Consider the following 16,213-nt stretch of genomic DNA (forward strand, 5'->3'; position numbering starts at 1 on the left):
AATTATATCACATAAAGGCAAGGGACTGTCCCCATGCCCCTGTGCTTGGACATGCAGAGATACCCAAAGCAGCCAGTGTGCTGGGTTAGCTTGCAATGATTCCCTGCAGTGCTCTGATTCCCTGCAGCTCTCTGTCCCCCTGCAAGAGTCACAGCCTGTGATAATGGGGCTGTGTTGATTTTCTGCCTTCCCTTCCTGGCCTTGCACATGTAGGAGAAAAAAAAGAACAATCTCCAAGACCTCCAGCTGGCAAGGAGGTGAGAAGCTATACCCAGTAAAAAAATTAAGTGTGTGCTTAATGTTAAATCTGTGAATCTCACTAAATTTGCATGTGTTAAATGGTGACATTTTTATAGGACCATAGAGCACTCTTAGAAGCTGAAAGCTCTCAGCATAAACACAGACTCCTGTTATTCGTGGGATTCATTTGTCCATATTTTCTTAGAATAGAAAATGAAGAAAAGTGTTAATTGAACTGTTTAAAATTGTTGTTTAACACTACAAGCTGCCAGGACATGCAAACAGGCTAGGCTTGAATCCTGTGCACTGTTCCAGGTTGAAAATGTATACAAATATCTGAGAGATGTAAATGTAAATCAGGATATTAGGGCAATATTTTACTTTTGGAATTTTGGGTAGAGACTGAAGCTGGCAGGGAATAAAGAGTTCACCTCCTGCCTTTCACCTATGTAACACTGTTTTTATTCTCATCAGATCCCTCTTATGAGCAGGGAGGAATGGGTTATTAAAATATCCAACCGGTATTTTCAATAGGTACCTGTCAAAAAAGGGATTTACACATGATAAGCTAAGACAGTTGTAGAGCTATGGAAGACAGAAGAGGCCACAAAGTGCTGAATCTTTTGTGGATTAAGCCCAATTTACTTCCCAGATATCAAAATATACTTTCTGTCTTTTCTGTGCAATGTCTGAAATCTCTTTTATTTGTACATTCACGAACTGCTGGAGCCCTCTGTCGCTGCTGATTCCTGCAACTCGGGGGCCATAGGGTCTGGCACAGCCCCACACAGGTTGGGAATGCCCCAGAACCAGAAAATTCAGTCCCACTCGACATCTTTTAGCCTAAGTTCCACAACCTATCTCCTCTTGCAGGTGACTGAGGAGGAGAGGAACAAAGCAGGATCAGGACCAACATGGTGTCTCCTAATACCTGTCTATGAACGAGAATTTAAATGACATTTCAAATGAAGAAGAAAAAGATCCCCCTTGTCTAGTTTGTGCTGAATACTTTTCCCCATGCCCTTCCTCATGTTTAATTTTTAGTCATTTGCACTCTGATAGAGATCAAAGACTTCTGTCAAAATACTGTTTGCACTGAAGTAGATATTTTGCAAACATACAGGGAGATATTTTTCTCCCCTGGTGTATCAAAATTTAAAACTAGTCTGAAATGACATGTGAAAGGAATGATTCCTACAGACTTCTGCCTCTTGATTGCTTGCATTTTTAATAGAATTATAGTAAAATAGTCTATTTTCACTTTATGCACCTTATAACCCTTGACTTGCAGAGACATTTAGCAGAAACAAGCATACACAGGAATGATAATTCATAAACTGTTACAGAAATAGTCAGTGAGCTGGTTCAAAAGATCTGAGCTGATGTTTCATGACAAGGTGCTATTTTCCTGCTAGAAGGCATTTTATGTTAGAGAAACATTCAGTAGACTTTTATAATTTTATCTGAATGACATAAGAAAATAAGTTCAGGATTTTTTAGGAGACCAGGTGAAAACTCCAAACAAATACATTTAAGAAAGAAGGAAACTTAAAGCACTCAGGAGCAGAGTCATTATGCATATCTCTTTATCATTTTATCTGCAGGAAGGGAAGATCACTTGCAGGTTGGCAGCAAGGAATTGTAACCTCAGGAGAAGGAAACCTCTCCTCCCCCAACCAAAGAGAAATCTCATCTGATATATTAGCACTTCAAGTCTTCCTGTTTTCTAAACAAGTTCAGGTGCTTCCTGTGTACATTTTTAATAAGGAAAAGATAAATCCAATAGGTAAATTTTAAGACCAAATCAACCATGGCTTTCCAAGCTAAAAGAAGGACATATTTCTGTTAGGACAGCCATCTGTAACACCAAGAAAATATTTTGGAGGTGCTGTGTGTCCCTTTACCAAAACCAAACAAGCACATGACCAATGGGATGCTGCTCTTGCTAAAAGGTTTTTCTGTCCAAATTATTCTTCTGTTTTTAGCTAAGGTCACCCTGGAGCCCATTTCCCCTCAGCTTCTGAGAGACGCTGCCTCAAACCTCCACCATTGGAGAGGCCCACGAGTCAGAGCAAGATTCTGTCTTCCCTCTCATGACCCTGAACTTAACCACCATTGCATGGACAGCAAGCAGGATGGTCCCATGGCTGCCACCACCAGCAGCTGGCTACTGTCCTGGCACAGCCACGAGCAGCACACGTGCTCCTGGCAGGCAGCACACGGGGAAGCCCCGCATCTCCCAGAAACCATCATACCCTCCACTCCTTGCTGTGGCCATTCCTCCTCAAGAGCTCACACGTGCCCTTGCAAGCACATTTGCCACTCCAAATCTGTTTTCCCACAGGACATTTTGCTTTATCATAACAACCTGTTAACATTTCCTGGACTGCCACATATTGTCCAGGCTCTTTTATGCAGGCTGCGGAAAAAACCCTCCACCTTTCCATTTCAGATCCTTTTTTCTCTGTCTGCAAAAATTCCCCATGAGAATGTTGCTTTTATTGTTGCTGTATATTTTTATCTTGCCCTTTTATACTCAACAAATTGCTGCCCCCTCCCCATGCCACCTGTTCTCACCTCCGGCCAGCGCTTTCTTTAGTTCTTAATTACCATTTCACTTACCTGTTATGACTCTATGCAGAATCACTGACACTAGAAAACACGCTGCACATTGCTCTCCTGTCATTGAGATGCTGGCTAGACTGGTTGTTGTCTTGGCCATGGGGACAGGATTCCACTCAGAGACCCTAAGCAATTATCTTTCTTCTTCCCCTTTGAGGTTGGAGCATAGTATTGGTAATTAAATTCATACTTCTGTTTGTTGTGGTTTTTTTCCTATATGTTCCCATTTCCCAGAAACCTTAGGCAAAGGATTTTCTGCCAGGATGAGAAAGAAGGATCTGAGGCTGGTTTGGTTTAACTCTGGAGTACAATCTGGATTTAACAGTTACATGGTGAATCGTTACGTATTTTTATTTTTTATTAAAAAAAATGCCCTAGATATTTTGCCAAGCAGCTGAGACTTTATTAGGCCATGTCCACAGTTTGCTACACCAGGACCTGCCTGGAATGCATTTTTTTCAGGGTGAGATATTCAAAGGCTAAAAATGAACTCCTGGCTACAATCAGCAAGAAGTGGACAGGGGAAAGGGAAATCCCCTGGGGTGGGTCCCCTTGGCTGGAATCACTAGCTGTGTTTTCCAGTCAGCCAGCCAGGCTCTCTTCTCTCTTTTGCATTTCTGGGCCTTGTTTGCTGCCACACACTACAGACCCCAAGCAAACAAATCTCTCTCAGTATTTTCAGGTCATTGCCAAGCTCTTGCGCTGTCAGCTGCCAAGCCCTATCTGAGTTCTCAACTGCACAGGCCCTTTTCTCCCTGCCAGACCACTTTCTTCTATACAGTTGTGCCATCTCCCTCCACCACTTCCTAATTTGTTTGTCTTCAAAGCCATTCATTATTTCCCCATTTCATTTCACTGCAGAGGTCCCATCCAAGGACCATTGAAATGTTTCCATCAGCTTCAATGGGATTTGAATCAGGCCCAGCATCTTTGTCTTTTTCAGGCATCCTCAGCTGCCTCTGGGTCAATATTTCTTCTCTTTTTGCAGGGCTCCTTTTTCCCTCCCCTTTTCATTCAGCAGTGGAATATGCTATGGGACCTCCTCTCTCCTGCATGGCCCATACATGCTGGCAAAGATATCTGTGGGCCAGCGAGAGAGAGGAGCTGGAAGAAGGTGTAGAAATTGCAGTGCATGAACCTTGGCTGAAGGCAGAACCGCCTTTCAAAAGGTTGGATATCTTCAATTTACTTTTAACATGGCTCTCATATTTGGCAATATTTCTTGGGTTTTGCCACAGTTTTGTGTAAATTAAACAATTATCAGCTGCACAGAAGATGCAAGCCAGACAAATGGTGCATTAGGCTGCTGCTGAAGTTTCAGAGATATGCTATGGAAGAGGACTGCCTTGGACAGTGTACACCTTCACTGAAATCAAAAGAACTCTGGAGATTTACAGCAGATAAGTATTTGTCCCCAAAAATACAAATCCAAACAAATATATAAATAAATAAAATATGATTCAGACCTTCGAAAAAAGGAACCCCAGTTGCAGTCATGGGTGCAGTTAAAATTTCAGCTCACACTGTTTTTTTTTTCTGAATTACACAAAAGATAGTTACATCTCTTTTAGCAAAGTAAAACTCCAGATGCAGGAACTGTTTTTGGCCTGCCTCCATAAAACACAGTTAAGGACTTTCACTTCTACTAAATGCCTTTTTCCCCATCATAGACATTTACCTCCGCATGGAAGACTTATCTACCTTTCAAGCATCCTCTGCTGCTACGGCTTTGTTTGCTTATAGCAAGATCGTCTGTTAATGGCAGCCTAAAGCCTTTGTGCTTCTTTGGCACGATCATCTCCCCCTACCTGCTGTGCTGACAGCCTTGTGCATTGTTCAGGTCCAAGCCCAAGTCCCACCTCTCTGCAGGCACGGATGAGCTGCTTTGCTGGGAGCCAAGACAGGCTGGGTGTACTTGTACCATGAGCAGCGAGGAGAGCACATCCAAGAGCAAACTTCACCCCTTTTGCAATGCTTTTTCTCTCGTCTAAGAGGTGGAGCTGGTATTTTCGCATGGCAGAGGCGCTGATGATTTGAAGTTTTAATTTCATCATTCCTGCAAATTCTGGATTGTCTGGGATCCAGCAAACACCCTGCTAGGGCGTGACTGCTCCAAGCCCATTGAAATCAGCAGGAGTCTTTCTGAACTATTGAATTGCAGACTTTCCTCGGGGTTGTGTACAACGCCGCAGACTTAATTACCATGTTCCTGGCTGAGATAAATATGCAAATGGACTTTTCAGCTGGAGGGCCTTAAAATACAGGTTGGACACATGGCAACTAATGACTTGATTTGGGCTATATGCAAACATTTGCCGACCAAAGGCCTCCTCCTATTCCCATGGAAGCAAAAGGCACAATTATTACCAGCTCCAGGGAAAGCACCGCTTGGATGCCTTCTTTAAATAGTGGCCCATGTTCTCAAGCAGATCAAATCTGTCAGCAGCCTTTCCTCAGCCTTCCCTTCTTCTTCTCTCCCTGATCTGCTGTGATAAGAAAATGTTCATAACACAGATTTTATCATAAATGTTAGAGATTTATGCACCTGCAGGTTTCACAGCTGCAGGGCAGGCATCTTCTTGCAAAAGCAGCTCCATCTATATTCAACATGTGGGTTGTTTTCACAAAGAAGTGGGAGCCTTTCCCCAGAAGAAGGAAATCAGCATCTTAAATTTACTCACACAACCACTCTCCTCAGCAGCGACTGCACGATACCACCACGTGATCTGCGTTAAGGTGCTGAGCATGAATTCAGGCTCTCTCAAATCATTAAAGCTTATTTGTATGGCCGATGGTGAAGGGTAAGAGAAGATTTAGCCCCACAAAGCTTGGCTTGCTGACTCAGCTCCATGGGGCTCCAAGGCCAGCTGTATGCAGACTTGTTAAATCAGCTTCTGTTACGGGGTAAAAACATCTGCTGGAAACCTGATGTCCCTAATAACTCACAATTCCCATACTGTATTTATTGGCATTCATAGTCTATTTTTGACTTTTTTTTTCCCTATCAAAGAGCTGCAATCAATAAAACACCATTTCACTCATGTGCTTTTGAGAAGGCTTGTGTCCAGAGACACAAACCGTGACTGGTGCACTGCTTAAGGAGATCAGTGCAGTATTTTTCAACAGTGCAAGAAAGCCTGGAGTGTGTGCTAGGAATGGTTTCACACCACCTTCTCCTGAGGGGCACCACAGCACAGAGAGGTACAGTGAAACAGCAGGAAGAATTAGGATAAAAGGCCATTTCTTTACTGCTGCCATGGAGGTTTTGCTGGGATGTGATGAAGGAGTGGGACAGCTGGAAGAGTGGTAATGAGAGGTGGGTGACAGGAATTTCTGGGAATCACACTTACCTGGAGGAAGGCACTGGTGGGACAGTACCTGCCAGCTTGTCACCAAGAGCTCTGTGATGTCCTGTGTCAAGACACCAGGCCGAATATTTGAATTCACCCAGGATTACCATGTTATAATAAACTGCATAAGGTACAGACCTGTGGTTCTAAATGTCCAGTTTTGTGCTGGTACTTTGTATCTTATTTTTCTGTGTGCCTGCAGTCAAACACTGAGCTTTCCTTTGGCAGAGAAATACTTGGATAATTGAATATGAAAGCCAATGATACCATTTTTTAACATGAAGTGAAATGCTGTGAGTCCCTTCTGACTAGAAGGTTGAAAAGGGCAGAAGTTTGATAGTGCTGCTCCATTCATGTCCACCAATCAGCAATTAAGGGATCACAACAAAATACAGAAAAATAAGTTATTTGCAAAAGTTGCCTCTTAAATTACTCCAATTTGTGTCAGGAAAGACATCTAAAATAGAGGTTTGAAAACACGAGAGCAAGAGTATTACAGCAACCACGCAGTGTGCATTCCAAAGAAATGACAAAGCCTTGCTGCAGTATTTGACACCACAAAAATACCCTGGGAAAGGAGAAAGGTTCAGTGGGAAAGCAAGACAATATGAAGGGATCCAGGAAAGCAACCAACTGATCTCTATTAATTTCACTTTTTCCCCCCTCCACATATTTATGCCAAAGCAGCTCACTACACTAATCAGACAAAGAGGGGTGTTGATAAGCAGAGGTTGATGGGAAACAAGGGAAAATAAAATATTAGACACATACAGAGATAAAAGGGAGTCAACAGCCTAAGTATAAAGTAATAATGTGTGTTCATATGTGTGTCAGTATGAACACATGTGTAAGTGTGCAGAAGTGTGTGTGTGTTTGGGCAATGGTTGAAAGCATTAAAAAAGAAATCTATTATTGCCTCTTTAATATTACATTTGTAAAAAAAATAAAATTCAATCATAGCTCTACCTAAGTACATGGATTGTTAATTCAGAATCTAAAACCCACAGTATCCATAAAAATATAACCCTTTCCTTGACAATACTGTTGAGAATTAATTGATATTTATGGAAGAAAAGAGTTTTAGATGGTCATAGAAGAATCATGTAATTTATATCCAGTCAATGAGAAGACAGGGAGAGGAAAGCTCAAGGTAGCTAGTGCTGGTGAAAGTTTGTTTTATTTTTGTGAAGTTGTTGAGAACCATACAGGGTGCCTGCCATGCATTAACCTGTTTGGATGAAGATTCACAGCAGGTTGCTTCAGTATATTGGTGTCCTCTGCAAATCATCTGGACAGCTGGGACCATGAAATTCACCCAGATCCAAAAAAAGTTGACCCTCACCAAACCTCAGTGCCCTCTAAGGCCATATGTGCAGACCACTTCACATTTTGCACTTGTTTTGCCACTGTGGAATGACAAAAATGCTCTTGTCAAGTGGACATGAGATTTTCAGGTCCTTCCACACAGAAAACTTGTCAGCAAAACTTGTCAGATGTTTTTTAACTACAGCATTATAGACACATTTCCCCTTTATTTTTAGTGTCATCTCTGTACCATGAAATAAATAAATAAAGAAAAGACAAAAGCCTGTTTGACTCAATTTTGTGCTTCTGAAACAAGTATAATCCCATCAGTTTGGTTCCATCATTTGTAGTAAACTCTTCACTAATCTAAGACAGGTGCTGCAGGGTGTTAACATTTAGTCTCCTAGTAGAAAAGTGGGTGCAAAGTTAAACCACATGTTCTACTTATAAATAAGTGAGGTGTGATTAGGCAAAGTCTTTAAAACATGGGCTCAGACACACACACACACACACACACGCACACAGAGTTTGCAAGGGAAAGATGCTGACACTTACAGGCTGTGTTGTGCAGTTATGGTCTGGACTTAACTCTTTGCCAGGTGGATCGCTCTGTAGAAATCTGAGGGGCAAAAGGTTATGCTGAGCTCATTACTGTGGACAGCTTTTAAAACAAAAGCGATAATATGGACATTCCTGGGATGATGTGTTTCATTAATATTTGCCCACTGCTAGGCTGTGTGAAGAGCTTTGCTCATAGGAAACCTTGGAGCTTATCAGAGGGTTATCTGTACAAAAAGTAGATAAACATGTCAATTTAAAAATATCTGTAAAACTGCTTTAATTTTTATGAGCAACCTCTGATCAACTGAATTTTACTTTTTATTGAAAGGAGGAAAAAGCTTAGAAAAAGTCCACCAACTGTCTAAAAATTGCTTTTAATGTCATTTCAAATTGAAATGAATGCCTAAAACCTGGAGCGAGGGCTGCAGAAACCCAGCAATTCAAGAACTGTGCTCACCGTATGCTCCCTTTTGTACAAAATGATTGTCAAAGGCTTTCAGCTCTGATTTCTGCTTTATTTTCTCAAGAGGATCAAAGCTGTTATTGTGTGGGTGAGTTACAAAGCAGTCGAGACTCCTGGCCAATGTGTCACCGTGCAACAACATCCAGGAACCTGCTTCCAAAATACAGAGGGGACAGAAAATTATTCTTGGGTTTGAATAAATTATTGAATATGGTCTAACATTATTTGAAGAAGCAAAGCACAGGAAACATAATCAATTATTTCTGTAAGAATGCATTTGAGGCTCAAGTTGCAAATGTTTTGAAAAAGGTAAGGAAAGAAGATTTTTTTTTTTTTTTTTTAAAAATTGAAAACAGTTATTGCAGTACTGCTGGTAGCTTTAAAGTCTGAACCATCATAGATCTAAATGTCTTCAAACGTTGGCAAAAGAGCAATGGAAAATTAATGATGCAGTATTTCAACAGAGATGTTCACATCATCCGTTATTTGAGGATCACAGCATTCCAGAGAAATGAATAGCTTATCCCCATTTTACAGACAACCAGACAGGGAATTTCCGCGGCTCACCTACAACTACTCAGCCTCGTGGTGACACCGCTGTGGGTAGAGCAGCTTAATATCTGCTTTCATGTCTACCTATACAGATTCTAGGCACACAAGGAACTATTGCAGCATATCGTAGGCTTTCCAGTGCTGAATTATTTACATCTGTGCTCGGAGCCTTGTTTCAGAATAAAGCTATTAAAATTTAAATGTTCCCTCACCCCACAAAATTGAGTACTAAAACTACCCTCTTTAGGTGTAAAGAGAAACTTCACGTATTTGTGAACTCAATACACATTCTTATAATGTCTTATTACAAAACAAGAGAGAGTTTGATCTAGGAAGGGAGATGAAGTTGTTTTTTATTGGTAGTGAATATAAATATCCTTTAGGAATAACTAAGATATTAAAAAAGGAAGATTTTAAAGATACTATTCCAGATGTAGAATGCCAGTAATATGCTTATGGAAAGCTTTACAGATGATGTAGGAAGCAAAATAAAATTGTTAAATCAAAATTGTGAAATGAAAATTGACTGAAATGATCTTTTTCAGAATTAATTTTCACTGGAAATTGAAAACATATTTGCTTTTGCTTCAAATCTGAGAAACGTCCGCTGGAAAGTTGAGCCATCTCATGAAATTCAAATGTAGTCATCACTACTTATCCATCGTCACTAAGTACACCTAAGACCTTGGAGCACAGGCACAACTCTGCTTGCCAAAAGAAATATTTCTCCCTCCCTAAATGAGGAGACTGCAGTGCTCTGCAGTTCAGACTATTGCCACCTCCCTCCACTGTGCTGAAACGGAGCTGGAGTGGACCGTAAGGCTCTGTAAGAGAGAGAAATTAATTCCAAGAGTGTAAATGAAGCCTAAACAAGACCTATGAAATATGTATCTATTACAGATGGGTGGGGTTTTTTTCAAGAACAGTTTCGGATTTTCACCCCTCTCCTCCTCCTCCTATCACATGTTGCTTGTTTTAGTGGTTGGCAGGAGGGAGGGGGAGAGGAACTAACAACATGTGTGCCTATCATCACCCTGACCACTGTGCCTGTACATCTAACTCGCTCCCCTTCGCTTTGTCTGCTTTCTGTCTTTATCCTGCTCCATCCTGTGAACACTCACGTGTGTGTGAGCTCTGCCTGCTCTGGCTTCAGCTGGGCTGCTCTTGAGAGGAAAGCTGCAAACACGATGCTCACAACACAGAACCCTCTCTCTGTTTCCCTGGGGGACATTTGCCCTGCAAATGGTCTGGTGCAAGGAGAACAAGGAGTAAAGCAATCTTCTCTCTCCACCAAACCCAACAAACCAGCAGCTCTTCCTTCTGGCACATCAGCACAAGACATACCTCTCTTGAGCACAGGCTTTTTTGAGAGAGTAGAAGGAAAGAAGGAGAAAACATAGGAAAGAGCAGGGTTGCAAGACAGACTCTGCCTCTTGCAGCTTTCTTTTCTATTGACAAAAAGTGGGGTAGGGGAAGTGTTAAAGTGACCAGTGCCTTTTCTGGGGATCATGCTGCCAGCTGTCCAGGAGACACCCACATCAAATATTCTCTCTCCTACCTTGGCTCCAAGAGTGAAGTGAGCTCCAGGAATTTTTGTTGCAAGCAGAATGCATCTTATTGCAACTGTGCAACAACACAACAAGATGGATCCCTGAAACAACACAAGAAATGCTAAAATGAAAGCAATTATCTATTTCACTGAGGCTAAACTGACAGAGTCCTGCCTCTCATTTTAGTTCAGTAAAAGCCGTCTCCTCGTATAGCTTGTACCAAGGTGCCCATATTAAATGGGCCAAGGATCAGTAATGGGCAGAACCTCTAAAAGTCACTGTAAATGTGCAATTAACATGTTCTGGGGATGTTTCCACTGAGCATGAAGAAGTCTTTTCTTAGGCAATGCTATTAATTGTTGGAATTGCTGAAAATTTTCCAATTTATCTCATTTGCAATAAAAAAAAAAGGGTGTTTACCTAAGTATTTAATCAAAATCAAAATAAGTGAAAAGAAATGTGAGAAAAATGACTGCTGGGAAAACAAAAGCTAAGATAAAAGTTTTCAGTTTTAATTTTTATTAAAAAAAATTATGACTACTGGTTTAGATAATGATCAACAAACTCCTGTTTCCCTGCCCTGATTTTCCTTTCTTCTAATGGTCTACAGATGTTAGCAAGGTTCACACCAGCACCTTACAGGTGAGTAGCTGGGAGATCTTTCCTGGTAAATTTATTAAGAATGGTGTAAATGGCCAGAGGTCTGGTTCACAATAGAGAATATAAGAATGTTTGTGCTACATGGGACTGGGTTAGTTAAATAACACACATTTAAGTAAATCTAACACAAACTGTATGAACAGGAACAAAAGGCCTGGATCGCCAACAAAAAATTTTGAAAAATGCAGTGATGCTGAAAAAGTCTTCTAAGAAATGGAAAATAATTAATTTTGCAGAATATAAGCTGTAAGTGCAGAAACATAGCTAGGATGTCAACATGGTCAGAGACAGAGAGGGTGAAAAGAGATGGAGCTGGAATTACTCCATAGGGCAATCATCTGAGGACCTACCTCCACTGGAAACAATGAGGCGATTGTGGATGTCTACCTTCCTGAGCACCAAGAGTTTTGTCACTGAAACCCTCAGGAGCTGAATTAAGTGCAGAGTGAACACACAGGACCATGGAGAATTTAGAAGAGAAGCAGAGGACTCATCATCCCAGCCGTTCTTGAAATTAGACCACAAATATTTTATTACCTGAGAGACTGAAAGTCAAGCGCAACACACGCAGCCGTCCTGGCTGTGTACAAGCTTAGATAGAGAAACAAAGCTGGCTGAAAGGTTCAGCCAGTGAGGGCTAACATTTACACCTGGTCTGCAAACTGCTGGCAGGTGTCAAGAAGAAACATAAGTTTATCTTTAAATGAAAAAAAATAGACTGATGGGGACTGCCATCGTGTTTTTGAGAAAGCCTCCTTACTGAGCTTGGGCTGAACTAGTCCAGCATTTTGACTTCCACAGCCCACAGCCAAAACCACAGGGTTCTGATGCCATAGCTATTACATAAAGACCCTATTCCTATAGCACTATAAATGCAAATGATTGGGAAAGGATACTCAGCGAGGTTCAGTAATAATTCAAATCACAAATCCTTTTTCCATGCAACTCATATAATGTGATATTTTTTATGGAAGCCCTTCTGCCCCTCCAGAAGGCATTAAATTGTTATTCATATTTCAGATTAAAAAATTCAGGAAGAGTATTAAAAGACAGACAGTGATAGCAAGATAGATTCAAGGCGTGTGTGTATGCCTCATGCCTTCTATAGCAAGTGCTCCTGCTCTAGAAATATAAAAAGGAAGTCAACTGAACAGCATGAAAATGGATGTAAACATGGAATTAAAGAGATCAATCTCCAGAAGTACAATAGCATTTTTAAGGGAAGGGTGTGTAATTTGAACAAACGCAGCTGAAGGCAAGAATTAGCACCATATGCATAATCACATAAATCAAGATAAATAAGATTGGTAGAATTACACATGATGCTTGTTTGCTCTGAAGAACAGTGAAATAGATAAACAAGAATGTCTCAGGCTTAGCAGGAATTGCTATGCTGAGTGGCAGCCTTGGTAGGCTGCTGGCGCTTTTTAAATGCATTACTAAAGAAAATAATCATGGTACAAGAATCAGAGCTACTGAAACTCAGGCTACAGAGCTCCACCGATAGCCATCAACATATGCAGGTGCAAGGGGAGACATGTTACTCTTAAACAGCTCATTCATTTTAAGTCTCAGTTCATTTGCCACTGAAAATATGAAAGCAGTACGCTGGAAAAAAAAAAATCTGTTAATGTGTGCATAGCAGCTCTCCAACAAGCAGTCATATTTGAAAAGATTATTCATGTGGTTGTAAAGGTGGTGAAGTTTTGTTTTGGATCCTTCACTGGCATAAAGTAGTGTGGTTTGATTTTTTTTAATGTGCTGGTTAATTTATTCCTACAAAAAGTCTATTTTAATGCAGCTCTTGATCCTGAATTTGACCTAATGAACCCAGAAGCATTATAAAAACCCAAAGTGAGATCAGTCATTAATATTAAAATGCAGAATCCAGCAAATTTAGAAAGAAGCTGACATATTCAGAAATGATGCTCTGCCACTGAGGAGGAACTGAACCGCCCAGATAAAGTGTGCTGGGGCTCTGAGCCATTGTTGTGAGCATTGTGGTGCAACAGGAGCAGGTCTGCAGAGAGCAACACTTGGTTGTCAGTGAACACCAGGTGACTGAGAGGTTTGTTTTTTACCATTTCTGTGAGCTGAATGTCCACCACACCTGGTCTCCATCTTCAAGTAGTGATTGGAGTCCTCCAGGTTAGCTCCTCCCAGCAGAATTCCCATTTATGTCCTCAGGACTGCTCCATGACCTGAAGCAACCAGATTTGCTTCCAACACGTGCCCTGAGAATACTGAAGAGAGGAGCAGTCCTGTGAGCATACAGAACCACAAAACAGAAAACAAGGTCTGCAAGGTTTTCTTTGAAGTTCCAGATTAATTTCTTTCACTTGGAAGTTATGGATAATGGACAATTGGAAAGATTGAGACCATCTAGGTGGGAATGTTATAATAATGTCTCTTCCATGTGACTAATGAGAGAAGACACATGAAGAGATGTGTAAAGTGTAAGAGTTAAGGGCAAAACACTGTTGACGCTGATAAATCTGAACTGATTTGGCTTTGGTCAGGTCTCCTCCTGCTGTCACAGAACAGCTGCTCTTCAGCATGACTGTATTTTCTACTTTTTTTCAAGTGTAATATTATTAGCTCAGAAATTCTTTTATTATTCTAGAAAAACACAGGTTTCACACTCATTAACTAAACTGCTGGGACATTTTACAGCTACAGCTGACTCTTCAGAAGGAACTGCCTACAGCATTATTGCAACTGTATTACTGTTTAATACTTGCAAGAAATATTGCACCCTGGTGTCTTTGATAGGAATCAAGATATTGTTCCTGTGAAGCTAAACCAAGAAACTTCACTTTTGTCACCTCTAGCATTTTTCAGAGGTCAACTGCTTCAGGCAACAGTGCAAGAGCCCCCTTGCAGCTCTGGGCTGGGGTTGGAGGAGGCTGGGGTTGGTACAGCGGAGCTCCCTCCATGCCTCACTTCCCCTGCAATTGTCAGAAATAAAAAGAAAAAAGGAAAGAAAAGACACAGCAGTGCAGAGATAAGAGGCAGAGCTCAGCTTTTCTTTGATCTCCTTCTCTGTTGCAGGCAGAGGAGATCAAAGAAAAGACGCATAACAGAAAGCACGTGAGACAGGCATGCCTGTAAGAGGTTGTAACTTGGAGTGCCTTGGCTCTGACTTTGGGAGTATGGCTGCTTGGGAACACAACATCTTCTTGAGTGCAAGATGCAGCAACCTGGACAGAGGACAGGGGACTTATTTTCACTCAGGGAGCACAGGGAGTGCAGCAGCCTTTCCTCCAGCCAGCCTTGCAGCTCACCGGTGGGCACCAGGAGTGAGCGCGACCTTCGCTGCGCGACTGTGGTGGAACTAGGCTCAATTTACAAGAGCATAATTCAGCCCAGGCTCACTCTTGGAAGGTCTTTCTGGAATGAAAATATCCTTCCATTGTACTGGAAAAGCAACTTGTGGCAACAAAAGTCCACTGCTGATGCTATAACTTTTCTCTGGCTTGCCAAACAAAGTCGGATGAAAATGGCAATAGGGTATTTTTGCAAGTTTACCTGCAACGACATTGAAAGCTTTTGCTTGTGCCAACCATGGATCACACCTCATTCTCCCCTTGAATGACACAATTATGCCAGAAAAGTCTGCTGTGCAGGCTTAAGAGGGAAAATGTGGTTCCATTTTATCACATTGGAGTTTTCTCATTAAACTTATTTGGACTGGGATTAGGCTATTAGAGAAAATTTAACCCCAAATGATTGGAATAGAGAGAAAACCAAATTAAAATATTCTCATATGTTACAAAGGAAACAGCCCCCAAAGAAATTATAGAAAATATAAAAATGTATAGGTTTATAGGGGGAAAGAGGTAAAATGGTAGAAGAATTCAGTAAGTTATCCTAGTCAAATTTGTGCAACCTGAAACAAACAAAAAAACGAAAAAAAGAAAAAAAATATTAAAAATATTTGAAGTACTTTCTATACTCAAATAATGCTTCTTTTGTTGTGAGGACCTGCATTATTCATGTGTTACAATCCACAAATTAGAGTTAATAAGCTTGTTTTAAGGTTGTACAAGTTAGGTTTTAACAAGACTGTTGCTACATATAAATAAGATTCAAGGTGAAAATGCTGTTGCTGTACCTGAGTTAAATATTTATGTGGCATTATATTGAATATATAAGTAATCAGTATGGGCTTTCTTTGCATGCTTGGCTCTTAAGTATTTGTATGACTTCAGAATCCTCGGTTATTTAGTAATTTTTGCTATTAATTGAATTAGCTCTTTTGAACTCCTTTTGTTTCCCCTCAAACTTTGTTTTGCCTTGAATTTCCTAGCTTTTTGAAGATGCTGAGTGCTCTTCAGCACTGGTGGTACACCGCTGATTGAAAGGGGATAAAAACCTAAGAGTTCTGTAGATACAGACTGCCTGCAGTTGGGGTGGCAGAGCAGTCTGGGAGCAGTCAGGAGGCCCCAGGGGATGGCTCCACCAGGCATTTATTGCTTTAGTTGTACCTCCTCCTTCCTCATCACCTAGAGCTCTCACTCTCCTTCTTCTTTCCATGCCTCTCTGTTTTCTTTTGATAACTTCCCTTTTCCTTCCTTCACTTTCTTCGCTCCTTCTCCATTCTTTATCCTTTCTTGTTTCTAACCTGTTTTTATCTCACACCTTCTTGTGGCTTCTCCACAACTGCTCCCATCTTCTGACACTTTGCTAACCTCACTCAGCTTCACTCTTTCTTCCAGAATTTGGGATTTGGACTATTTATAATTCAACAATCCTGTCTTAGCAATGTGTGGAATTATTCATTACACTCTCCTATCAATTCCAAAATTATTTTCATTAGTGTTCTTCAGCTACTCAGCCTAGACTGGACCAGAATGATAGATTTACCTCAAGGGTGGGAAAGGAAGGAACTCCCTGCACATTCACACTCT

Source organism: Corvus moneduloides, chromosome 7 (genome assembly GCF_009650955.1).
Source record: "Corvus moneduloides isolate bCorMon1 chromosome 7, bCorMon1.pri, whole genome shotgun sequence".
Taxonomy (NCBI): Eukaryota; Metazoa; Chordata; class Aves; order Passeriformes; family Corvidae; genus Corvus; species Corvus moneduloides.